A 25,905-nucleotide genomic window follows, 5' to 3' on the forward strand; every position below is an offset into this window, starting at 1 on the left:
ATTAGTTTAATGACACCCAGATAGAAATTATTAACTATTGAAGACATTAATGGCCAAAATCCCTGTGATGACTGACAGAGAAATTTCCTTTTTATCTAACATTTGGGGGAGGGCGGGTGTGAACAGGGATGATGCATTCATTTCTGTAATTACTTCCTGCTGACCTTAGGACGTTTTTCTCGGGGCCCTGGAAAACTAGAATGTTAGTCAAAAACAAAGAGGGAACTTAGAAGAATCTGTTTCATTGACAAGCTGAAAAGACAGCAGTCACATTGGCTGGATTGGTCCATGTCAGGTTTCAGCAAAGTCAGGACTCGTAGTCATTTGGAGCAGGTTGTTATCAGCAACTGATGCTTGGATGCATTTGTCAACCAAGTGGAAACCTGGTGAAACAGATACAGATTGGAAACAAAAGCTAAATTTATGAACTCATTTGAAGCTTATTTACTGATATTGTTAATAATTAAGGAAGGGGAAAGAAATCTTTTAAATTTTTATATACATCTAAATCCATTATTTCTTATAAATTTTATATTTTTAGAATATACTCTAAGACCCATATAATCTCCAAGCTTTTATGCCTTCAAATCCTTACAACCTATATTGATGTTCTCAGTCTTTTATTTTTTTCAACCCTTTGAATTAATATAGACTCACAATAAAACCTTTTTGACCTGCGACTAACCATCACAGGAGGGATCAGACTGCAGTTTTAATTTATTGACCATAGATGTGATGTTGAAGTTTTTAAGAAACATGTTTGGACTTCTCTATGGGAGTCTGAAAAGCTAAGACATTTAGCATTGTTATTTTATAGGAGGACAATCCTATAGAACCTTGTAACTCGGAGAATTGCTTGTATTATGATGATCAATTATTAACTTGTATTTAGGACCTCAGTCTTCCTTTTACCTTTAAAGAACATGATTGTATAACTAACATAATTATTCTTCAGCAAAGAATCATTAGCCTTATTAATGTTGAAGTCAATCAGAATTAGCACAACATAATTAAATATTTAGAATTTTTATAGTTTTTCTTAAAACTCATTATTGTCCATGTATGAGATTTTCTATATCATTTTAATCTCGTTTGTCTCCTTGTCCTTTAGACAACATATAAATCTCCATGAATGTCTCCTCTCATGAGTTTATCCAGCAGTCCAGAACATTGCATAGATACATTTCAAACAAAAGCCTAAATATATAATATATGTATGTATGTGTGTATGTATCACAATAAAGACTTAAATTTGTAGTGACATATAAAGACCTGTACTAATGTGAAACCTTTAAAACCAGCAGTAGCTTTTTTTTTCTTAACCAAAATAATTTGTACCCAGTTTCCTTTAAAGATGATAAGTATTTGTAACCCATTGGATCTAAATGATTAAAACACATATTTTTTTTCTGTGAAAACAAAAGCATGATTTTCCCCAAACATAATGCATCTTTAACTATTATTTTAAATCAAAACTTTGCAAAGTACACAAGTTGGTATAACTCAATATTTTTTTAAAGCAGTATCAAGACAGAGAAGGGTTAAAATGAGAAATTGCTGGCCAGCAGAAGAGACCTTGAGTGTTATCACAGTGAGGAAGAACTTGACTTAGGAAAGAAAAGAGGGGGAACAGCCCTGGTGGGCACAGAGTGTCCTTGACTGCCAGCATTTCTGGAAAAAAAAAAAGTTAACTTCTCCAGCCACCATCAAAGATTCTCTGTTATGTATCTGTGCAGTTTTTCAACTTCAAGCAGTTAATTTCCTGCCGCCCGGTACACAAGCACTTGTCTCCCTGTAGTATCTCTGCCCACCTGAGCATGCGCCTGCATCCCCTGCCCTCTGCAGGAGCTGCTGGCAGGCTGTGGATGAAAGAACAAGGAAGGAAGGTGGCCAGTTTCATGCCTCTCCTTAGAGAAGGTTTTCTTTCAGGACCCAAAGTCCTAGAACTGATCCAATAAAAATATACAGGAGGCTAGAGGCAGAGTCTGCCTGCCTCATCCCTTCCAGGATAACAAAGATAAATAAACAAAATGGACAGTAATGACAGACAAACAGATACTGGTACCACATTTGAAACTGCAAATACTCTCTGTCTTTTAGTAGCGAACGTGCCACAATTTTCCAATCCTTAGGAGCCCAGTTTCCATAATGACAGGCAGTACCAATTAAAATTTCTTTAGTGTAATGTGATTGTGGATCGTACAAAGTAACTGCTTTCCGAATCCTACTAATATCATCCACATTGATACCTTCAATGGTGGTGGGGCTACTCCCCTAATAGGCAGCTGTCCCATGACAGGGAATACATGATGGTCAGGGGGGTCATCCTCATCCTGGTCAAGGCCAAACTCTTCTTGAGAGTCAAGATCAGAAGAATCCAAAGATTTTGCATATCCCCTGACTGCAGCTGCCTTAAATGAATACCTCTCCAGGGAGAAGCTGACAGTTTGACTTTCACTTTATCTTTGGCAATGGTTAACAATTCTTCCAGCTGCTTTTCTAACTTTTTGTCCTCTCCTTAGTAACTTCATTATCTTTCTGAGTAACCTTAACCGGCTGCTCAACTAACTAAGAATTATCTTTTTCAATCTCAGTTTGCATTTCTTCACTAACCTGTAACTTTTTCACAGGAGCATGAACCTCTGATGCTAAGTCTTTCACTGGCTTCTCAATCTGCATGGCTTTAAAAACTACATAAACAAGAGACCATACATACCAAAAGTGCATTGGTATTTTTTCACCTTACTTCACAGCCTTCTCAATATTCATCCGAACCTCATCCCAATTTCCTATATCCATTAAATTCTCATCTGAGGGAAGCCAAGAATTTTATTCTTTGATAATTTCAAGACACATCTCTATGTCTGACGTAGATATATTAGTGTCATGAGTTTTCAGCAAATGTTTAAGCATAGACAGAAGCTGAGAAGAGTTAGCTTGTCCCATTACCCTGTAATTACTTACATTATTATCCGGCACTCCTAACTTTCTTTCAGGGTCCCTGTTCAGGCACCAATTGTTGGGGACCATTCCCCAACATCCTTGGTGATGGATGACCCTGGTTAGTGCTGCAGAAATCAGGACACAGGGGATGCAGAGTAGGAGATACACCTGCATAGTTTACTGCAAAGCCAGTGCTTTTTTTTATAATACTCAAATCACAATTCAAACTAGGTTCCCATTGTTGAAGGAGCTACGGGCTGTGTTCCACCACCGGGCTCCTGGCCACCAGCTAGCTTAAGCCCTGAAATAACAACACACAAACTGTATTCATTTAAACACTGCCTGGCCCATTTCTATTAATGTGTATAGCACTACGTCCATCCTGAGTCGGATCTTCATCACGTCTGCCACAGAGAGGAGAGCTATAGCATCTGAGCTCACTTCCTCTTTTTCCCAGCATTCTGTTCTGTTTTCTCCACCTACCTAATTTTCTGTCCTCTCAGGGCCAAGGCAGTTTCTTTATTTAACCAATGACCTTCCTCCATCATTCCATAATACATGAAAATAGTTTCTTAAACTAGTAACATGATTTCAAATAATTTCTTTTTTTGTTATTTTATTAATTTATTTATTTATTAAAGATTTCTGTCTCTTCCCCACCACTGCCTCCCATTTCCCTCCCCCTCCCCCAATTAAGTCCCCCCCCACTCTGCCCAGAAAGCAATCAGGGTTCCCTGTCCTGTGGGAAGTCCAAGGAACCCCCACCTCCATCCAGGTCTAGTAAGTTGAGCATCCAAACTGCCTAGGCTCCCACAAAGCCAGTGCGTGCAGTAGGATCAAAAACCCATTGCCATTGTTCTTGAGTTCTCAGTAGTCCACATTGTCCGCTACGTTCAGAGAGTCCGGTTTTATCCCAGGCTTTTCCATACCCAGGCCAGCTGGTCTTGGTGAGTTCCCAGTAGAACATCCCCATTGTCTCAGTGTGTGGGTGCACCCCTCGCGGTCCTGAGTTCCTTGCTTGTGCCTTCTCTCCTTCTACTCCTGATTTGGACCTTGAGATTTCAGTCCTGTGCTCCAATGTGGGTCTCTGTCTCTGTCTCCTTTCATCGCTTACTGAAGGTTAATATTCAGGAGGATGCCTATATGTTTTTCTTTGGGTTCTCCTTGTTTAGTTTCTCTAGGATCACTAGTTATAGGCTCAATGTCCTTGGTTTATGGCTAGAAACCAAATATGAGTGAGTACATCCTATGTTCCTCTTTTTGGGTCTGGCTTACCTCACTCAGGATAGTGTTTTCTATTTCTATCCATTTGTATGCAAAATTCAATAAGTCCTTGTTTCTTACTGCTGAGTAGTACTCTAATATGTATATATTCCATACTTTCTTCATCCATTCTTCCATTGAAGGGCATCTAGGTTGTTTCCATGTTGTGGCTACCACAAACTATGCTGCTATGAACATCATAGAGCATATACTTTTGTTGTATGATAAGGCCTCTCTTGGGTATATTCCCAAGAGTGGTATTGCTGGGTCCAGGGGTAAGTTGATCCCGAATTTCCTGAGAAACCGCCATACTGCTTTCCAAAGTGGTTGCACAAGTTTGCATTCCCACCAGCAATGGATGAGTGTACCCCTTTCTCCACAACCTCTCCAACAAAGGCTATCATTGGTGTTTTTTTATTTTAGCCATTCTGACAGGTGTAAGATGGTATTTTAAAGTTGTCTTGATTTGCATTTCCCTGATCGCTAAGGAAGTTGAGCATGACCTTAAGTGTCTTTTGGCCATTTGAAGTTCTTCTGTTGAGAATTCTCTGTTCAGCTCAATGCCCCATTTAATAATTGGGTTGGTTAGCCTTTTACGGTCTAGTTTCTTGAGATCTTTATATATTTTGGAGATCAGACCTTTGTCAGTTGCGGGGTTGGTGAAGATCTTCTCCCAGTTAGTGGGTTGCCTTTGTGTCTTAGCGACAGTGTCCTTTGCTTTACAGAAGCTTCTCAATCTCAGGAGGTCCCATTTATTCAATGAGGTCCTTAATGTCTTTGCTGCTTGGGTTGTACGTAAGAGGTGGTCTCCTGTGCCCATGTGTTGTAGAGTACTTCCCACTTTCTCTTCTATCAGGTTCAGTGTGTTCGGACTGATATTGAGGTCTTTAATCCATTTGGACTTGAGTTTTGTGCATGGTGATAGATATGGATCTATTTTCATTCTTCTACAGGTTGACAACCAGTTTTGTCAGCACAATTTGATGAAGATGTTCTCTTTTTTCCATTGTATACTTTTAGCTCATTTATCGAGAATCAGGTGTTCATAGGTTTGTGGGTTAATGTCAGGGTCTTCTATTCGATTCCATTGGTCTACTTCTCTGTTTTTATGCCAATACCAAGCTGTTTTCAATACTGTAGCTCTGTAGTAGAGTTTGAAGTCAGGGATGGTAATGCCTCCAGACACTCCTTTGTTGTATAAGATTGTTTTGGCTATCCTGGGTTTTTTGTTTTTCCATATAAAGTTGATTATTGTCTTCTCCAGATCTGTGAAGAATTTTGATGGGATTTTGATGGGGATTGCATTGAATCTATAGATTGCTTTTGGTAGAATTGCCATTTTTACTATGTTGATCCTCCCAATCCAGGAGCAAGGAAGATCTTTCCATTTTCTGGTGTCCTCTTCAATTTCTTTCTTCAAAGACTTAAAGTTCTTGTCAAATAGATCTTTCACATCCTTGGTCAGAGTTACTCCAAGATATTTTATGCTATTTGTGGCTATCGTGAAAGGTGATGCTTCTCTAATTTCCCTCTCTGTTTCCTTATCTTTAATGTATAGGAAGGCCACTGATTTTTTGGAGTTGATCTTGTATCCTGCCACATTACTAAAGGTGTTTGTCAGCTGTAGGAGTTCTTTGGTAGAGTTTTTGGGGTCACTTATGTATACTATCATATTATCTGTAAATAACGAGTGCTTAACTTCTTCTTTTCCGATACGAATTCCCTTGATCCCTTTATGTTGTCTTATTGCTATTGCTAGAACTTCAAGCACTATATTGAAGAGGTATGGAGAGAGTGAACATCCTTGTCGTGTTCCTGATTTTAGTGGGATGGCTTTGAGTTTTTCTCCATTTAATTTAATGTTAGCTGACGGCTTGCTGTAAATAGCTTTTATTATATTTAGGTATGACCCTTGTATCCCTAATCTCTCCAAGACTTTTAACATAAAGAGGTGTTGAATTTTGTCAAATGCTTTTTCAGCATCTAATGAAATGATCATATGGGTTTTTTTTTCTTTCAGTTTATTTATATGCTGGATTACATTGATAGATTTGCATATGTTGAACCAGCCCTGCATCTCTGGGATGAAGCCTACTTGATCATAATGGATAATTCTTCTAATGTGTTCTTGGATTCGGTTTGCCAGTATTTTATTGAGAATTTTTGCATCGATATTCATGAGTGAGATAGGCCTGTAATTTTCTTTCTTGGTTGGGTCTTTGTGTGGTTTTGTTATCAGGGTAACTGTAGCTTCATAAAAGGAATTTGGCAATGACTCTTCTGTTTCTATATTGTGAAATACATTAAGGAGTATAGGTATTAGGTCTTTTTGGAAGTTCTGGTAGAATTCTGCATTGACACCATCTGGTCCTGGCCTTTTTTTGGAAGGTAGATTTTTGATAATGGTTTCTAGTTCTTCGCGACAAACAGGTCTATTTAGATCGTTCACCTGGTTTTGGTTTAGCTTTGGTATGTGGCAATTATCTAAAAACATGTCCATTTCTTTTGCATTTTCTAGTTTTGTGGCATACAGGCTTTTGTAGTAAGATCTAATGTGTCTCTGAATTTCCTCTGTGTCTGTGGTTATGTCGCCCTTTTCATTTCTGATCTTATTTATTTGCATGTTCTCTCTCTGTCGTTTAATTAGTTTGGATAGGGGTTTGTTGATCTTGTTGATTTTCTCCAAGAACCAAATTTTTGTTTCATTGATTCTTTGGACTGTTTTCTGCGTTTCTATTTTGTTGATTTCCGCCCTCAGTTTGATTATTTCCAGTCTTCTACTCCTCCTGGGCGTGTCTGCTTCTTTTTTTTTTCTAAAGCTTTCAGGTGTGCTGTTAAGTCTCCGATGTATGCTTTCTCTGTTTTCTTTAAGTGGGCACTTAGTGCTATGAACTTTCCTCTTAGCACTGCTTTCATAGTGTCCCATAGGTTTGAGTATGTTGTCCCTTTATTTTCATTAAATTCAAGGAAGACTTTAATTTCTTTCTTGATTTCTTCCTTGACCCAGGTGTGGTTCAGTAGTTGACTGTTCAGTTTCCATGAGTTTGTCTTCTTTCTGGAGGTAGGATTGTTGTTGAATTCTACCTTTAATCCGTGGTGATCTGATCAGACACAGGTGGACACTGATATTTTTTTGTGTCTGTGGAGGTTTCCTTTGTTTCCGAGTATGTGGTCAATTTTCGAGAAGGTTCCATGGGCTGCAGAGAAGAAGATATATTCTTTCCTATTTGGGTGGAATGTTCTATAGATATCTGTTAAGTCCATTTGCTTCATTACCTCCAGTAGTTCTCTTACTTCTCTATTAGGTTTCTGTCTGATTGACCTGTCCATTGCTGAGAGAGGTGTATTGAAGTCTCCTACTACTACTGTGTGTGGTTTGATGTCTGCCTTGAGTTTTAGTAATATTTCTTTTACATACGTGGGTGCTTTTATATTAGGGGCGTAAATATTCAGGATTGAGACTTCATCCTGACAAATTGTTCCTGTTATGAGTATAAAGTGTCCATCTCGATCTCTTCTGATTGATTTTAGCTTGAAGTCAGTTTTGTTAGAAATTAATATGGCCACACCTGCTTTTTTCTTAGGACCATTTGCTTGAAAGACCTTTTCCCAACCCTTTACTCTGAGTAGATGCCTGTCTTTGTGGTTGAGATGTGTTTCTTGCAAACAGCATAATGTTGGATCCTGTTTTCGTATCCAATCTCTTAGCCTGTGCCTTTTTATAGGTGAATTGAGGCCATTAATATTAAGTGATATTAATGACCAGTGGTTGTTCATGCCTGATATTCTTGTTGTTTTTGGAAGTAGAATTTGTGTGTCTCCCTTCTTTGAGTTGTGCTGGTGAAGGGTCGCTAGATGCCTGAGTTATTGTAGGCAGTGTTGGCAATGTTGGATTCCTTGGGTTGCGGTTTTCCTTCTATTACTTTCTGTAGGGCTGGATTCGTGGCTACGTATTGTTTAAATTTGTTCTTATCCTGGAATGTCTTGATTTCTCCATTTATAGTGAATGAAAGCTTGGCTGGGTATAGTAGTCTGGGCTTGCATCCATGGTCTCTTAGCTTCTGCAGTACGTCTATCCAGGACCTTCTGGCTTTCATTGTTTCCATAGAGAAATCAGGTGTAAGTCTGTTCGGTTTACCTTTATAAGTTACTTGGCCTTTTTCCTTTGCAGCTCTTAGTATTCTTTCTTTTACCTGTATATTTTGTGTTTTGATTATTATATGGCGAGGGGATGTTTTCCTTTGATCCAGTCTGTTTGGTGTTCTGTATGCTTCTTGAATATTCAAAGGAATATCTTTCTTTAAGTTGGGAAAGTTTTCTTCCATAATTTTGTTCAAAATATTTTCTGGGCCTTTGAGCTGTGACTCTTCTCCTTCTTCTATTCCTATTATTCTTAGATTTGGTCTTTTTATTGTGTCCCATAATTCCTGAATGTTTTGTGATGAGAATTTGTTGGCTTTGCAGTTTTCTTTGATCAGAGCGTTTATTTTCTCTATGGTGTCCTCAGAATCTGAGATTCTTTCTTCTATTTCTTGTATTCTATTGATTATGCTTGTTTCTGTAGGCTCTGCTTGTTGACCTAGATTTTCCATATCCAGCTGGTCCTCAGTTTGTGTTTTCTTCCTTGCTTCCATTTCAGTTTTCAATTCTTGAACTGTTTCCATTACCTGTTTGATCGTTCTTTCTTGGTTTCCCAGGGTATTATGTACGTATTTACTCATTTCTTCAAATTTTTGGTTATACTTCTCATCCATTTCTATAAGGGCATTTTTCACATGTTATTTAAGGGACTCTACTGCTTTCAAAAAGTCAATTTTTTCCACTTCTTCTGTGTTAGGGTGTTGGAGACCTTCTGTTGTAAGTTCTGGTGTTTTCATGTTGTTTTTCAGATTATTGGGTGAATTCTTTCCTTGGCGCCTGCCCATCTCTCCTATCGATGCTATCTCAGGGGTCTGTTAAAACTGGTTCAGGTTTCCCTGCTGGCCAGGGGCTCCTCTTACAAAATGCCCTTGCTCTGTTTCCTGGTTCCTGCTGGGGGCCAAGATCCCTCTCACCCCTCAGAAGGGTCTTCAGGAATAGGACCCAGCTTCTCCTTTGCCAGGGACCTCCCCAACCGAAGGCCTACCTCTTTGGTTTAATTGTAGTGGGGCGATCTGTTCTCAGTGTTTCGCGTGGTCCCTGCAGCCTGCTTCTGCTGCTGGGACAGTTCCCGCCGCCAGCAGCCTGTGTCCTCTGCTGCTGCTCCGGTCTCAGCCGGTTCCAGCCTGTCCCAGTAGGTCCCCTCCAGCTGTGCTGGGCGTCCTCCACCACCCGGTGTTCCGGCCGCCTTCCGCCGCCTGGTGTTCGGGCCGCCTTCCGCCCTCAAATAATTTCAAGAGCTTGGTGCCCTAGTTAATCTAAACAAAAAGCCTGGTGTTATGGGAATAACTCTTGCTGTAATATAATATGTAAAAACATCTCATCAGAAGACAAACAACAACTTAATCAAAGCCTTTGAACTACAGTGCACATCTGTTTTCTCGTAAACTGACTATTGGCAAGGCATATAAGTGAGAATGCTACCCCAAGTCACCCCTGTACAGAGGTTTCTATGCAGTTCAAAACGGCCTTTTTACAGGGTTGTAGGTGGGAGGCTGCAAATGTAGTAGCAGAAGCAAGTAAGCAAGAAAAGCAATGGGAAAGAGAGGTTATCTCTGCAGGAGAGAACTTTCAAGGGAAAAGAGGGGAGTCTGTGCTAGGGTGAGTTGGTAAATCCTGATTGGATATATCAGCCAATTAGTGAATTCTGATTGTGGATCCTTGGTGCTTTGTCTCAGGAATGAGTCAGTGGCCAAATAAATGAGTAGACTTTGGGGGCTAGTTTGTACCGAGGGAAACAAAAATGAAAACGATGAATGAAAACAAGAGAATAAACATCAGATTCCACTTTCCCTCTGTTCTCTCTCACTGTGAAAATTTTCAAATAAGCTGCCATACATTTTACTCATCTGAGGAAAATAATTATTTTTTCTGTGAATTCTTAAGGACATTTTTCTAACTACAGATTTTAGTTGAGAGGTTTTATTTCTTTTCCACCCACCAACACTGTGAATGCATCACTCTACCTCTTTTTAAACTGAATGTTCAACTGAGAAAAGGGAAGAGTAGGCAACTTCAACAGCAGAAATTCATTTTGCATCTCATTGGAAGCTGGGAGACTGAAGCCAAGCTTCCTTCAGAGCCAGGTGGTGAGAACTTTCTGACTGTGCAGGTGGACTTCTTCTTACAGCATCCTTGCATGATAGAGCAAGAGAAGCAAGCACTCTGCTTTCTCTTAGATCACTCATCCCAGTGTGAAAGTTCAACTCTCAAGAACCAACAACCTCCTAATTGCCCCAAAAGTATGTATGACTAAGGATTCAACAAGGTGATTTGGGGAGACACAAACTCCTATTTCATAATGTGGTCACATTTTAATATTAGAACAAAGAATTTGCTTTTTGATGTAGCTGTAGATTGAGAGAAAAAAAGATGAATCAAAAAAGGAAAGAGGGATTAACAAAATTTGTTAGAATAAAAGGCACTTCATATAATGATAACCTTTTAGTCTGTGGTACTTTGTATGAGAATGGCCCCCATTGGCTCATATTTAAATGCTTGGTCATAAGTTGATGGAACTGTTTGGAAAGGATAAGGAGTTATGACTTTGTTAGAGGAGTTACGTCACTGGGAGTGGGCTTTGAAGTTTCTAAAAGTACCTGCCATTCTCAGATTCTAAAAGTGCATTCAAGTCATATATGTGGAATTGTTTTTTGATGGGGATCATGTTTTGTGAAATAGGGAAAACACAATCAGGACCCCGGGAAATTTCCTGTATTGGTGACTTTGTAAAATAGAGTCACTCCTCTGTGTACTTAGGCAATGTACAGTTCAGCCCTTAATTTTTTAATTTCTCTGGGTCTAACCTTAAATGGTAACATTACTAAATTATTAGAATTTTGTTTTAGATTTGTTTATTTTTATTATCTGTGTATTTATATGTTTTATTTGCTGCATTCATATCAGTGCACAACCTGTTTGCATTGCCCAGGGATACTAGAAGAGGGTGTCAGATTTCCTAGAATTAGAGTTACAGATGATAATGAGCTACATTTGGGTGCTAGAAAGTGAATCCAGGACGTCTGGAAGAACTGACAATGCTTTCAAACTGTGAACTATATCTCTAGCTCTCTAAGTAAATTGGTGTACTTAGAAAAACTTATTTGGAGAAATGTGCTTTATATTATTATACTTTAAAACATGCTGCAAAAAACAAAACATTAATTTACAATTTCAAGATGACAAAACTGTAGCTTCATGATGGGAGGTAGATAGTAAGTTCTGTCACTAAGTAAGGAGCTATTAGCAGTTGATAGCTATTAGAACAGGGAGAATAAGTCTTCTCTAAGAGTGTGGCCTGTGATTGGTTCACCATGACCTGGTAAAGGCCATTCCCAAGAACGTATGGGTGGCACAGGTTAAAGTTGATGAACTTTACAAAGATGAAAGGGCACAAATTTGGATGGGTAAGGAAATGGACATGGGTCTGGGGTAAGTAAAAGTAGGGGATATGATCAAAATTTGTGTGAGGAACAATAAATATATTTAATTGGACTCTGATCAAATGGTTTTGAAATGTTGCTGGTATTCTGAATATAGTGACAATGACAGCTTCAATCGTTACATTATTCTGTCACTTATGTTTGCTTGGATATATGTAGACATTGGATACACAGATCTAAATAATCAGAATCAGAAAAGGCAGCAAGAGAGTGATCTCACAGATATAAGCCATCATGCCTCCAAGTTACTGGTATAACTATTTCAATAATTCTTTGATTTTATGCTTTCAAAAATCATAAGTGGAAAGGATGTATTCATATTTAAACAGAGCTTATCTCTTGCTATGCCAACCTTTTGCAATTACAGGTCTGTTCAGTTTGCTTATCTGGTCTTGATTTAATTTTGGTAAGTGATATTTATCCAGAAAGTTATCCATTTCCTTTAAGTGCTACAATTTTGTGGAGTAAACATTTTCTAAATATGACCTGATGATTCTCTGTATTTCCTCTATGTCTGTTGGTATGTCCCCCCTTTCATTTCTGATTTTGTTAATTTGGATATTCTCTCTCTGCCTTTTTGTTAGTTTGAATAAAAGTTTGTCTATTTTGTTGATTTTCTCGAAGAACCAACTCTTTGTCTTATTGAATCTTTGTATTGTTTTCTTTGTTTCTATTTTGTTGATTTCAGTTTTTAATTTGATTATTTCTTTCCACCTAATTCTCTTAGGTGAGTTTTATTCTTTTTGTTCTAAAGTTTTAAAAAATGTTCTTTTAATTCACTAGTGTGGGGTTTTTCCAGCTTCTTTATGTAGATTTACTGCTATGAACTTTCCTCTTAACACTGCTTTCATTGTGTCCCATAAATTTGGGTATGTTTTGTGGTCATTTTCAAATTCTTTAATTTCTCCCTTTATTTCTTCCTTGACCCATTGATGATTGAGTTGAGCACTGTTTAATTTCAATGTGTTTGTGGGCTTTCCTTAGTATTGTTGTTGACTTCTAGTTTTAAACCATGGTGATCTGATCAGATAAATTGGGTTATTCCATTTTTTTTTTTTTTGGTATTTGTTAAAGTTTGTTTTGTTACCAAGTATGTGGTCAGTTTTTGAGGAACTTCCATGAGGTGCTGAAAAGAAGGTATATTCTTTTCTGTTTGGATGGAATATTCTATAGATGTCTTTCCCCTCTTGTGTGGTGGCCAGAATTTTACCACAGCCTCCAATACTCCCAAGGCAGACAATCATGGTGACTCTCTACTTTATTATTATTCATGATTTTTCTCCAATAAATATTTAATATCCTCCTTTTCATAAGCTCACTTACCCATGCTTACAATCCTAGAAAATGTTTGTGTGTTAAAATGGGATACAGACCTAAGCATAGAACTCTCAACAGAGGAATCCAAAATGGTGACAGACACTTGAAGAAATGCTCAACATCCTTAACTATAAGAGAAATGCAAATCAAAACAACTCTGAAATTCCACCTAAGACCTGTCAGAATGGCCAAGATCAAAAACACTGATGAGAACTCAAGAACAATGGCAGTGGGTTTTTGATCCTACTGCACGTACTGGCTTTGTGGGAGCCTAGGCAGTTTGGATGCTCACCTTACTAGACCTGGATAGAGGTGGGTGGTCCTTGGACTTCCCACAGGTCAGGGAACCCTGATTGCTCATTGGGCTGATGAGGGAGGGGGACTTGATCAGGGGATGGGGAGGGAAATGGGAGGCGGTGGCGGGGAGGAGGCAGAAATCTTTAATAAATAAACAAATAAATAAAAATAAAAAAACACTGATGACAACTTATGCTGGAGAGGATGTGTGGCTAAAGGGAACACTCCTCCATTTCTGGTAGGAGTGCAAACTAGTACAACCCCTTTTGATTTAAGTATGGTGATTTCTTGGAAAATTAGGAAACAAGCTTCCTCAAGACCCAGTAATACCACTTTTGGGTATATACCCAAAGGATGCTCAATCAAACCACAAGGAAAAGTGCTCAACTATGTTCATAGCAACATTATTTGTCATAGCCAGAACCTGGAAACAACCTAAATGCCCCTCAACTGAGGAATGGATAAAGAAAATGTTGTACATTTACACAATGGAGTACTATGCAGCAGAAAAAATAAATGACATATTGAAACTTACGAGCAAATGGATGGGTATAGCAAATATCATACTGAGTGGGTTAACTCAGACCCATAAAGAGAAATATCATATGTGATCATTCATAAGTGGCTTTTAGATAATGCAAAACATATCAGCCTACAATTCAAAATCTCAGAGAACCTAGACAACAAAAAATACCCTAAGAGAGACATACATGGATCAAACGTAGATGGGAAGTATAAAATTACAAGATCTCCTGAATAAATTGGATGAATGCAGACCATGATAGAGGAAAGGATGGGAAGGGAAAGGAATGGAGGGGAGCAGAAAGAAAAATATATAGCTCAAAAGAAACAATTTTCAAAAGTAATATATAGTTAAGAAATATAGGTTAATATATTATCAGCTATAATAATGAAACTTTTAGTCATAATAGTTATGTTTTCTACATATGCAGGGATATATTTCAGTTATATCAATAATCTTCAATAGTTCAAAGACCTAAAGAATATATCAATTCAAAGTTTTTAAGAATTTACACTTTTTTCAACAGTGGGACATGTCTGCTACTGGTAGCACCAATTACTTCAAAGAGGTGATGGGAATTGAAGAGACTGATTACATAATTTACTTTCAATGTGACAAGGCTAGGTGATTTAGCAAGAAACTTCTCTTGTGTAGACTGATGATATGCTCTGTGACATGCAATAACCACAGAAAAGTGACTGCTGTATTTTCTAAAAAGAAAGAGGATAATATTTCAGGGCTCCTGCTTCAAAGAAGAAACTATCAGACATTCTGCAGGACACCCAAAAGAAGGTAACTAATGAACTTTAACAGAAAAAGACAGAATGGATATTCAAATTTTCTTCTTTACTGAAAAATCTACCAGATATTATGGGCTAAAGACTGATTCCCCAATGTTCCAAAAAGCTTTGTGTTATTTTCCAGGAAGCAAGATGTATCTGTTGATTCTAGAACTTTGGAAGTTGCTTACAATGCACTTCCAGCTTATTTAGGTAATAGTATATCCCTCTGTATTCTTTGATGGATTTGAGTAACATATATTTAAAGTGTTCCTTAGGTATGAAAAAAGACACATTATATATAAAACTTTAGATTCACAAAGACAGAAGAGATGATAGAATATTTTTCTTAATTTGTCAAATGTAAGTGGAGTAAATATTGTAACTATAATTCTTGCTTGGTTACTGCTTTGTATATTGTATTTTTTACAATTTTAAAGTTAAAGCCTTCCTTTCTGATTGTACAGAAGGGGTGATGATGTGGGAATTCCTTCTTTATATGTGTTACTTTTATTGAATGGTTAATAAAACCCTTTTGACCAATGGCTTAGCTGAGTAAAGTCAGGCAGGAAATGCAAATAAAGATACATATAGAGAGAGTAGATAGATTTAAACTGATGTCATGTAACTGAAGAAGGAGAAAGATGCCAGAATATTTCTGGTAAGCCACAGCCTCATGATGATATATAAATTAAAAGAAAAGGGTTAGTTTAAGATTTTAGAGCTAGCTAGGAATACGCCTGAGCCAATGGTCAAATAGTGTTGTAATTATATAATGTCTGTGTGATTACTCAGGTCTGGGCAGCCAGGAAATGGAAGCACAGTCTTAGACTACAATTATATTTGTCAAATTGTGTATGTTACAATTTCTGTTCCAATATTACAAAGGTATCTTATAAAAGAAAGAATTTAATTTGGGGGCTTATGGTTCCAGAGGGTTAGAGTTTGTGACAATCCTGACAAGGAGTATGGGAGGTAGTTGTCAAGCATAGTGCTAGCTAGGATGGTACGTGAGAATGTGCATTTTAATCCACAAGTATGAGACAAAGAAAGAGATAGAGAACAAGAACTAGAAATTCTACACCTCCTTCAATAAGGTCAAACCCCCAGTAGCACAGACAATAAGGGCAACATTGAATAAATGGGACCTCCTAAAACTGAGAAGGACACTGTCATTAAGACAAAAAGGCAACCTACTGATTGGGAGTTGTTCACCAACCCCACATCAGACAAAGGTCTGCTCTCCAAAATATATAAAGAACTCAAGAAACTAGACTTTAAAAAGCTAATTAACCCAATTAAAAAATGGAGCACAGAACAGAACAGAGAATTCTCAACAGAAGAAGTTCGAATGGCCAAAAGACACTTAAGGTCATGCTCAACCTCCTTAGCGATTAGGGAAATGCAAATCTAAACAACTTTGAGATATCCTCAGTCTTTCACTTACAGTTCTTATAACTGTAAACTAAACATGAACCACCGACATTCACATTTCAACTACCATGTTCTCTGATTGTTTACAAACTGAATCAGATTAGATATGTGGCTTTCAACATGGACCAAATAAAGTTAAGAAGATGATTCAGTACAGAGAATTATTTGCTATACAAACATGAGGACGTGAGCTATAATCTTCAGCAGCCACATTAAGAGACAGCTGTGTCTGGGTATGCACATTATCCCATCATGGTGGGGACAGTGTGGAATCAAAAGGATTGCTTGTGCTCCTAAACCAACATCCTAGATACAGCTTCAGTGAGAGACATTGCCTCAAAAAAAAAAGAAGGTGATAGAGAGTAAGTCACTCATTGTAATCATGTAGAACCTTTGAGCACAGAAAAGACATGCTTCATGCTCACATGTGCATATTTGTGCTCGTATGCACACACAGACACCCACAAGTACACTACATATATCAAGTAAATAAAAGTAAAAACAATCACATAAAAATTTGCTCATTGTAACCAAGAAGATATATATTATTTTAAAAAGTTTTTAAATGTTTATGGTGTTAGTGATCAATTTTCAGGGCATTACACACATTAGTTAAGTGTTCTGCCACTGAACTATTCTGTCAGAGACCCTCTTTGAAAAAGATACCACTTACCATGCATGTTAGGGGTATGCAGATTAAAAAAATAAGTAAAGAGAACAAAGACATGAATGAAAAGAATAAAACAGTAACAGGAGAGAGTTCCAGTGAATACTGAAAATCGCTTGCATTTAATTTATATTTGCTTAAATACCCTAACCACAAAAGGCAGGAGTAAGATTAAAATTAAAAAAAAAACTGCATTAACATGATACAAGGAAATGAACAGACCAGTTGAAGATTGTGGGCTGCATTCTTCTTTAAACACTATGTTGCTAGAACAAGATAAGTAACAGTCATACCTTAGACCAAAACATTTTGTACGTGAACCACTACCAGGGTGGAAACCATTGTTCTCTCCCTATGGTAGTAGGAACTAAGTTGGATTCTTAGACTTTTGTTTGAGGTAGAAATAGATCTACTTCACTATACCTGTAATACAAGATCTGGATATTAGCCACACCTGTTGACAATAACCTTGAGAGAAGAGAACTCTCTGATCTAAATCTAGCTGGGCCCTCTGAGGTAGAAACAGACAATAACCTTGAAGGAATAGAAGTAAGTTCCAACTATCTGATCTTTGGTCAGGGTGGGATGGAAACAACTTGAGTAAGCTGAAACTTTCTGACCTTTAGACAAGGTGGAAATAGGCTCACATTTTTGGGCCTTCACACTATACCTACAGCTTCCTTATTTCAAAATTTACACCAGTGAGACTTTAAAGCTTTGCATTTTTCTCTAGGAATCTATGATGAAGTCCAAAAATCCACTTGGTACAAAGAAGCATATAGACTGCTAGAAACCCAGTTCTAGCAGGATTCTGAGCTGCAGGTCAGAGGTGTAAAGTTGATGAAAATTGAAGAGTCCAAGTACTGGCTGACTTTCAAACAGATGTCATCAAAAAATACCAACTCAAGTTCTATTGCATTTAAGCATGAGAAGTTATAATGCCTTTAATTCTGCTTTAATCAATTTTCAAAATCATTAACATTTACCCATTATAGTTTCTTTTCCTCTTTCCCACTGACTTGGTGTCATTGACCCATATCATTATCTTTTATATTACAAGCCAAATAATTATATCTAGCCAGGTATATCTTATCTATATCGTTTCCTAGCTGGTAACAACCATGCAGTTATAAGAAGATATTCAAGCCTCAAGATTAGTCCTAAACAATGTGATAGTTTTTATTTATTTGTAAATGGCTGAGTGTATGATGTCATACCTAGAATATTATTTTCAAGTGTAAGTCAATTTCTAGGAAACCTGTATATCACTTTTACCTGAACAACAGTTACAATGCTATTCATTATAGATTTGCAAAATTGAAATGATTACCTAACTTTTTAATTGTTGGAACCAAATTTCTCTTCTTCCTGACAGTTTCCATGTATACTTTATACTTCCAAAGGAACTGGGAGTTTTAACTGAATAAAACATCTAACCAGTTATTGGTTTCCTGGCACCAGAGAGATGTCTGACCTTTCTTATCCTTTACTTTTTTATTATGTGTCCCATCAGTTTTTAATGTAATCTTTTAGAAAGCCATATCCCAAGTTCATAAGTTATTTGGAATATAGTTATCTTTTTTAGGATAGTTAAGTTAGCAAGAATAATTAAGCATAGTGAGTTCCTCTTGCTTAACCAGAATTATCTCAATGGTAGCCAATGGTGACTGGAATAACCAGTTTCTGTGAATGAATGCAGAGAGGCTTAATTTCTTTGTAAAAACTTTTAGAGAATCTTTTAGCTTTTGTTCCCAGTAAATTCAGCTATAATCACAACTGTCAAAGCAAAACTAAGAATTACCATAATAAGTATAGCAAAAGTTAAAGGAGCCCAATGCCCATGAACTCCCTAAAATAAGCTCTCAGGCCTGCAGCACTGCTTCCATAGGTCCTTGCTAGGTCGATGATATTCCCCTTTCATAAAACATTTATGCATCCTTCCCAGGGGTAACAGCATGGTTTTCATCAATGGACAACTGCAACAATCAGCTTTAATAAGTATGCTCAGATTAAATTTACCTATTCTTAGGTGGGTGCCTGGATCAAAGAGAAGAAATCTCAGAAAGGTTTTTCTCTGGGTATTAAGCATAAGATTGTTTCTTTCTGGTAATAATATTGAAAAAAATACCTGACAAAATATGTTAAAGTGAACTGAAAACATCATAATAGTCAAAGTAGTTGGTGTCCAAAATTTAACTAGGCTTCTTTCCTTTTTGGTGGTACTTTCTCTTTCAAATATAAGTTCTAATGAAGGAGTATAACAGAGAAACAATAGTCAAAATGGTGATTCAGAAACAGGCAAAAAAGTAGCTGAACCAATGATGCTTTGACAAGAGTTATATATTGGAGGGAAGAGAGGGGAAATACATAAAGAAAACAGTTGAAGAATTCTCTCCGACTCCTCCTCCTTTTTCCCAACTTTCATCTCAGTTTTTACAGCTTTCCTACATTCTGCCCTATCAACAAGCCTAGCTAGTTTCTTTATTCACTAATGGTAATCACAGCATACAGAGGGGAATCCCACACCAGAGAGCAGTGGAGAGGGGGCAGGGAAGAAAGTATATTAAAATATGGAAATGCTATTAGGAAAACCATTTCTCTGAATTCTAATACAAAATTTTAATGTAAAATGGAAGGAATCAAAGAGAATTGGTTAAATAGAAAGAAAACACTTGAAAACAGTTATAATGGTTATGATGATTATGAGTTCAATGTTAGGCTGAACTATGAGGCCAAGGTAGGACCACTCCCAAACTAACACCAATAAAAACTGAATCAGTGTTGTTTGTTAATTTAATAGGACCCAGAATCACTCAGAGGGTAAGATTCTGAGAATGTCTTGAGAGAATGTTGATATTAGGTTAACTGAGATAGGGAAATCCATCCCAAAGGTAGACAGAACCATTCAATACACAGTTTTAAACTGAATAGAAAGGAGAAAGTAAACTGAGTGCTCATCTCTCTGCTTCCTGACTTTGAATGCAGTATGAAAAACAACCAAAACTCTAGAAATGGCAGAGGCATATGACTCCCTGGACAGTCACTCAAAGTGCTTCTGTAATGTTGGGGCATCCTTCTTCAGCCTATAGGCCTAGAGTACCTGTCAGATTTCTCACTGAATCAGGAATCCTGAAGGACTGCCACACCTTGTTATTGCAAATTCAGCAGTCATTTTTCCTGTGGGTCTCAAATGTCCAGTTTATATACCACACAGTCAAACAGTCCAGCCAAGAGCAGTTTTTGCCTAAATGTTTAGCCTTGTTACATTGAAAGCAAACTCCATAAGGAACTTCTTTGATGCCTATCATCCTCTTGTAGAAATCAGTGCTGCCATAAAGAAATGTCTTTCTGTCACTGTCAAGGAAAGTTTAAGTTCTTAAAATGTTATATTCTGTAGGTCTTTGAAGTGTTTGAAGATTACCTATTCATTTGAACTATATCTCGGCATATCTAAAAAAAAACCTATCTACATAACTCTAAGTTTGATGATTAGATATGACTATTAATTTGTATTATGTAGCTATACATTTCATTTTAAATGAAGAAAATCAATATAATACCATATACAAGAGGAGAAATATGCATATAGTCTAAAAAAATTGACCTTAAATTTGTATCACTATACAACATTTTTGAAACAAACATAGAAATATAAAGTGTATAAAATTAACTTTAAAGTTATATTTGTATACCAAAATCCATGTTAATGTAAAAATGACTGAGAATAAGGGTTATCTTTGTCCTATATTCCTATATTCCCCTAAATATATCAAATATCCATAGCAACAAATAACAAAATAACCAAAGACCATTCATGACCCCAAGATGATTGGAAATGTGGACATCATTTTCTCCAAATTCCTTCTTGATATTGTTGGGCAAAGTATCTTTAGGGGCCCTGATCAAATTTTGAAATACTGTTCATGTCCTAGGAGGACTAGTGGTAACCTTTATTGAAAGACAGTACTTGTCAAGGTTCATGAGGTCTGCCTTCATCAAACCTGCTCTATCTTAACCTGGAAAAAATCCATAGCCTCTTGTTCCTTGTGGAACCAAAAGCAAACCCTCTTCTCCAAAGCAGTGCATAATTCAAGTTCCATTTTCAAATAAAAATTTGACTTTTGTTTTAAAGCTAAAACATTTTTTAATTTATTAGATTAATGTCGGGGTCTGATACCACAACATAAACTACTTTTCCCTCTATGGACCAGCATGGATGCACAGGAAAAATTAGGACACAGTTCACACAGCAATATTGTAAGGGAGTCTCAGGCTTCCTTCATTCTTGAGTATCATCCACGTTTATTATTTAAACACCTTTTATTCCTCAAGGTAAACTAAGGTGGATGTTCATTAATATTCTCTTTCTGGTGGGTAATGGGACTACAGTCACTTCAGCAACTTGGTCACTAGGTTGGAATTCAGACTTCTTCCCAGGCAATCTACATAATAACAAAAGAGAAGGATGAGTATATCCTGAACCTTTTTTTAGGTAGTGGCAGGCTGTCTGGCAGGATAGTAACTGCTTTGGATACCAACCATGGTCTGAGAGCTTGGCTGTCACACCATGTGGAAAATATGAACCTACAGATTTATTTTTAAAAATACCAATCCAAATTTTCACTCCCTCCCCCCCTCCTATTCCCTCCACACACCCTCCCACTCCATCCCTACATAATCCTAAGAGAGGGAAAGGCACTTGCTTTGTAGAAGTTCCAAGGCCCTCCCTAGTACATCTAGGCTGAGCAAGGTATATATCCAATGACAATAGGATCCCCAAAAGCCAGTGTTAAGTTGGGAGTGTAGACCCTAGCTAGCCCTTCGCATTTATCCTAACCCCCAGGCCTGGCCCTGAGAGTTATATTGGTATGGACTTTAAATCCCAGCAGGCCAGGTCCTGACTCCCCACCAGGGAGGGGTCAGGACCACACCCATGGAGTATTTAAATGAACTCTCAAAAGAGGAACATGTGGTCTGTTTTCCTTTCTCCTGGTGGTCATGTTTGCAGCCTCCTGGTTCCCCCTTGGGGCCACCCGAGAGTGCAGAACTCCCATTAAACCTGGATATTTCTTAATTTGGCTTGTTTTGATTTGGCTAGATTGGGAATTTGTGTTGGCAGAGAGCTCATGTTAGGAAATATTCCTAACATCTTGGAGGTCCCACCGAGACAGGGCAGCCCTTTTCACATGGTCCTAGACCATGTGTTGATAGCCCCCTAGTCTACAATCTGAATTCTCCACAACATGCTTATCCCGGCTTCTGGGCTACAGCGGCTGTATTTTGGTGAGTCCTGAAATGTCCAATGAGAGTGAGAAAAGGATACGAGACAAAAACAAACTCACTTAGAAGTTTATTAAAAGAAGAATGTGCTCACGGACCAGAGGAAATGGTGTGCAAAGAGAGAGTGAGTAAAGATGGCATGCCTAGCTTTTAAAGACTTCCTAGTACATGCGCATAGGGGAAAGCCATGTCTACATCAGATGCTAATGATGGGTGACACTACGTCTTGCACCTATGCACAGGGGCTTTGCGTGAGCACATCAGATGCTGATGACACAGATGGTGGGCGACCTATGCATGCGCATAGAGGGGCTTAGTTGAGTCACGGGTGGAGTTAACCATGCATGTGTACACATGGGTCATGCGGGCCCTGTTCCCAAGGTTCTGCCCACATGTGCCTGCCTTAGAACTTGGAAGTGCAGCCTTACAGGTGGCTAAGAGAATTACAAGTCCCTTTTCTTGTCTATGCTATAGGGTTTTGTCGGGACCCATTCATAATTATTTTTGTCATTTTTCAGATTCCTGTTTAAGCCACGGGCCTGCGCCAGGGGTTCAGTTACCAGCAGCTGTCAGACCGGCCGTCTGGCCTTGGCTGAGGTGGAGATTTGTTTGTTTTGGGAGGCCAAGCATGCAATTTCCATGGCCCCATTTAAACCTAAGAGCCATTTTGGTGGACACGTTGGAGTAGACTTAGGTCATGTAGCTGGACATAGACATTAAAATGGGCTCTTGCAGTTCAAAGCCAGATCCTCTGTTGCTCCTGTGATGCCTCTTTCAAAATCCTTTTAAATTGGGCCTGTCCTAAATGCAATCTGTCCTAAATGGCTAATTTCCCTATTCCCTAAGATTTGGCCTCAAATGTCCTCCGGGACCTGGAAAATTTTTGTTGCGGACAGACAAATGGACACAGCTTACATATGCCCACGTTTTTTGGGCACTGCGCTCTTGCCCCTCCCCTGGTGTCTCACAGCACCATGCTGCCAGAGGCACTGAGCGCTCCCCCACTCCCTCAAGCTGACACTACCCAAACCCCTCCTGTGAAGCAACATTTTTTCCCCTACCTTCCCAATTCAAAGGTTCAAGGTCAGCTTCCACATTACCAACCTTCTCCTCCCACTCCTACTTCATCTCTCCACTCCTGGACCCCCTCTGTGCACTGGGATAGCCCTCCCAATTCTCCCCGTGTTCTCTTTTCTCTTCCTGATCTCTCTCAGATAGAAAAGCAGCAAGCAGGCTCAGCGTCATGGCTCTCATGTCAGAATCTCTCAACATTGTAGTGATAAGGCGGGCAGGCCTGCTTTTCATCTCGCCCAGCTTCCGCAAGGCTAGCTTAGCCCCGGAAATAACAACACACAAACTGTATTCATATAAACACTGCCTGGCCCATTATATCTAGCCTCTTCTTGGCTAACTCTCATATCTTGCTTAACCCATTTCTAATAATCTGTGTACCACCATGAAGTGGTGTCTTACCAGGAAAAATTCAGCATGTCTGACCTGGCGGCTGGCTCCAATGAGCCTGAGCTCACTTCCCTTCTTCTCAGCATTCTATTCTGTCTATTCCACCCACCTATGTTCTGTTCTATCAGGCCAAGCAGTTTCTTTATTAATTAACCAATGAAAGCAACAGATAGCCAAATGACTCTCCTCCATCAGAACATCTGCACAATGGGACTCATCAAACAACAACTAACCAATCTCTCCAGGTTATCTTGGTCCTCCCTTCTCCCCATTGCTCTGACTCGCCTCAGGGTCACCCCATGTTACCCTATGGGCTGAGCCCTTTTGAGCTTCTTTATAGCAGGCCTTTCTCAACCATCACCTCCCAGTCCAAACTCTTCCACTGGCAGGGTACCTACCCTATCTCTTCCCTTTGAAGTCCTTTTTCTGTTCACACACTGACAGTTGTTTCCTTGCCACCAGTGGACCCTAATGCCCCTAAACCTACCCTGTTCTCCCCAGGGGACAGAGTACATCTCAAACAGTTAAGTCCTAGGTGTCTTAAACCTCAATGGACAGGACCTCACACGGTAATCCTCATCACCCTGTTGGCTGCCAAGCTCTTGGGACATCCATGCTGGTACCATCTCTCCAGGCTCAAGCAGGTGCCTACTCAAGACACTTGGTCTGTCCAGACGAAAAGGCCTTCAACCCTCCAGTTTTCCAAGATGCCATAATGAAGGGCCTACCTGCTCCTCATTCTGGAACACTCATCTTTGATGATAACAATTTTTTCCTAGACACCTGCCTTCTCACCTCCCCCAAGGAACAGATGCCTGACATCTCTGGGATGACAGTACATGGGATGCCTTTCCAGCCACACCTCTCACTGAATGTGGACACCTAGCTCTCACCTTCCCCAGGTCGCCCATGCTTACAGGAAGTAGCCAGATTTGAGTCTATGACCTTTTTTTTTTCCAAAGATAGCCAAATTTTTGTCATAATTATCACTCCAATTTTCTATCACCTCTATATCCAAAGAGTGAGGAATGCTAAGTTGGAAGCGTACATCCCAGCCACTCACATCTATCCCAGCCCCCAGGCCTGAGAGTTATATTGGTCTGGACTCCAAATCCCAGCAGGCCATGGGGGTCAAAACCACTTCCACAGAGTATTTAAATGAACTCCCAAAAGAGGAACATGTGGTCTCTTTGTCTTCCTCCCAGTGGTCACTTTTGTGGGCTCACTATTCCCCCTCGGGGCCACTTGAGAATGCAGAACTTCCATTAAACTTGGATATTTCTTAATTTAGCTTGTTTTGATTTGGCTTGATTGGGAATTTTCATTGGCAGAGAGCTCATGTTAAGAAATATTCCTAACAGCCAATACATACAGTATAGATAAATTGTGCTGCCACTTGCAGTGGCCCCTCAGTCTGCCCCAGCCATACAACTGTCAATCACATTCAGAGGGACTAGTATGATCCTAAGCTTGTTCCTTTCCAGTCCAGCTGAAGGTGGTAAGATACCATTAGCTCAGGTAAACTGTTTCAGTGTATGAACCCTTTATGGTATTGACTTCTTTGCTCACATTCTCATTCCATCCACTCTTCAACTGGAACTTGGGAGCTGGGTCTGGTGTAACCATGTTGTTTTGTAGGTTGTTCGAGGAATTCTTGCATTGTTGCCTACCCACCTCTTCCTTCAAATGAGGTCAGCAGTGTCTTTGCATCTTGGTACAATCTTTTCAGGGGCTGTCTGAGTCTTTGGGAGTTTTTCTTGGTCTTCTCTGTACTGTCAATGTGTCAGAAAGACTTTGAGGTCTCTATAAGCCTACTCTCTTGGTCTTCTCTCCTGGTTTTGTTCTTTTGGTGCTCTTTCTTATTCCCCTCAGTGTTGTAGCAAGCTCTTGGTACCCTCAGTATTATAGCTCTCAGTTCTTAGGCATGGTGTGGCTAACAGCTGTGTGGTCAAGTAGATGTGTTTGGGTTTTTGGGGAGCCTAGCCAAAGAAAACTCCCTGCTGTCTGGATAGAAAAGCCTAGGGAATTGGAGGAGTGGCCTGGGAGTTTTTCCCACTGGAGAGGACCTAGAAAGTGGACATCCCAATGTATGACTGTTCACTTACCTCTTAAGTCTTCTCAGTATTGAATCAAGCTATGTAGATGCCTTAGACTTCAGATATAACAATTCAGAAATATTTTTCTAAAAAGATAATAGATTAAAAAGTGTCAGTTTGTGTTTCTTTCATTTTTATAAAAGACCCTAATAAAAATCCACTTAAAGAAAGAAGGTGTCAATTTAGTTCATAAATTTAGGTTTCATGTCACTATTATGGGATACCTAGGCAAGTGGAACTTTAATCCTCACAGACACACTGACAG

At 38.9% G+C, this 25,905-nt stretch overlaps 1 long non-coding RNA gene across 2 annotated transcripts in view; it reads right to left on the reverse strand.

The window, feature by feature from the left end:
* The window catches only part of LOC121434039, a 33,193-nt gene continuing 7,288 nt past the window's right edge, over nt 1–25,905 (reverse strand). Inside the window, exons 3-4 of one of the 2 annotated variants that reach the window (XR_005972388.1) lie at nt 25,650–25,726; nt 1–383 (exon numbers count right to left, since the gene is read on the reverse strand). This is a non-coding gene — a long non-coding RNA (uncharacterized LOC121434039). Of the gene's footprint in view, nt 384–21,007; nt 21,246–25,649; nt 25,727–25,905 lie in introns of those variants that run through there. The other variant, XR_005972387.1, reaches the window with a different exon arrangement.

This window comes from Microtus oregoni, unplaced genomic scaffold, assembly GCF_018167655.1.
Source record: "Microtus oregoni isolate MIOR12 unplaced genomic scaffold, Mior012 000002F_ref0000024, whole genome shotgun sequence".
NCBI classification, from domain to species: Eukaryota; Metazoa; Chordata; class Mammalia; order Rodentia; family Cricetidae; genus Microtus; species Microtus oregoni.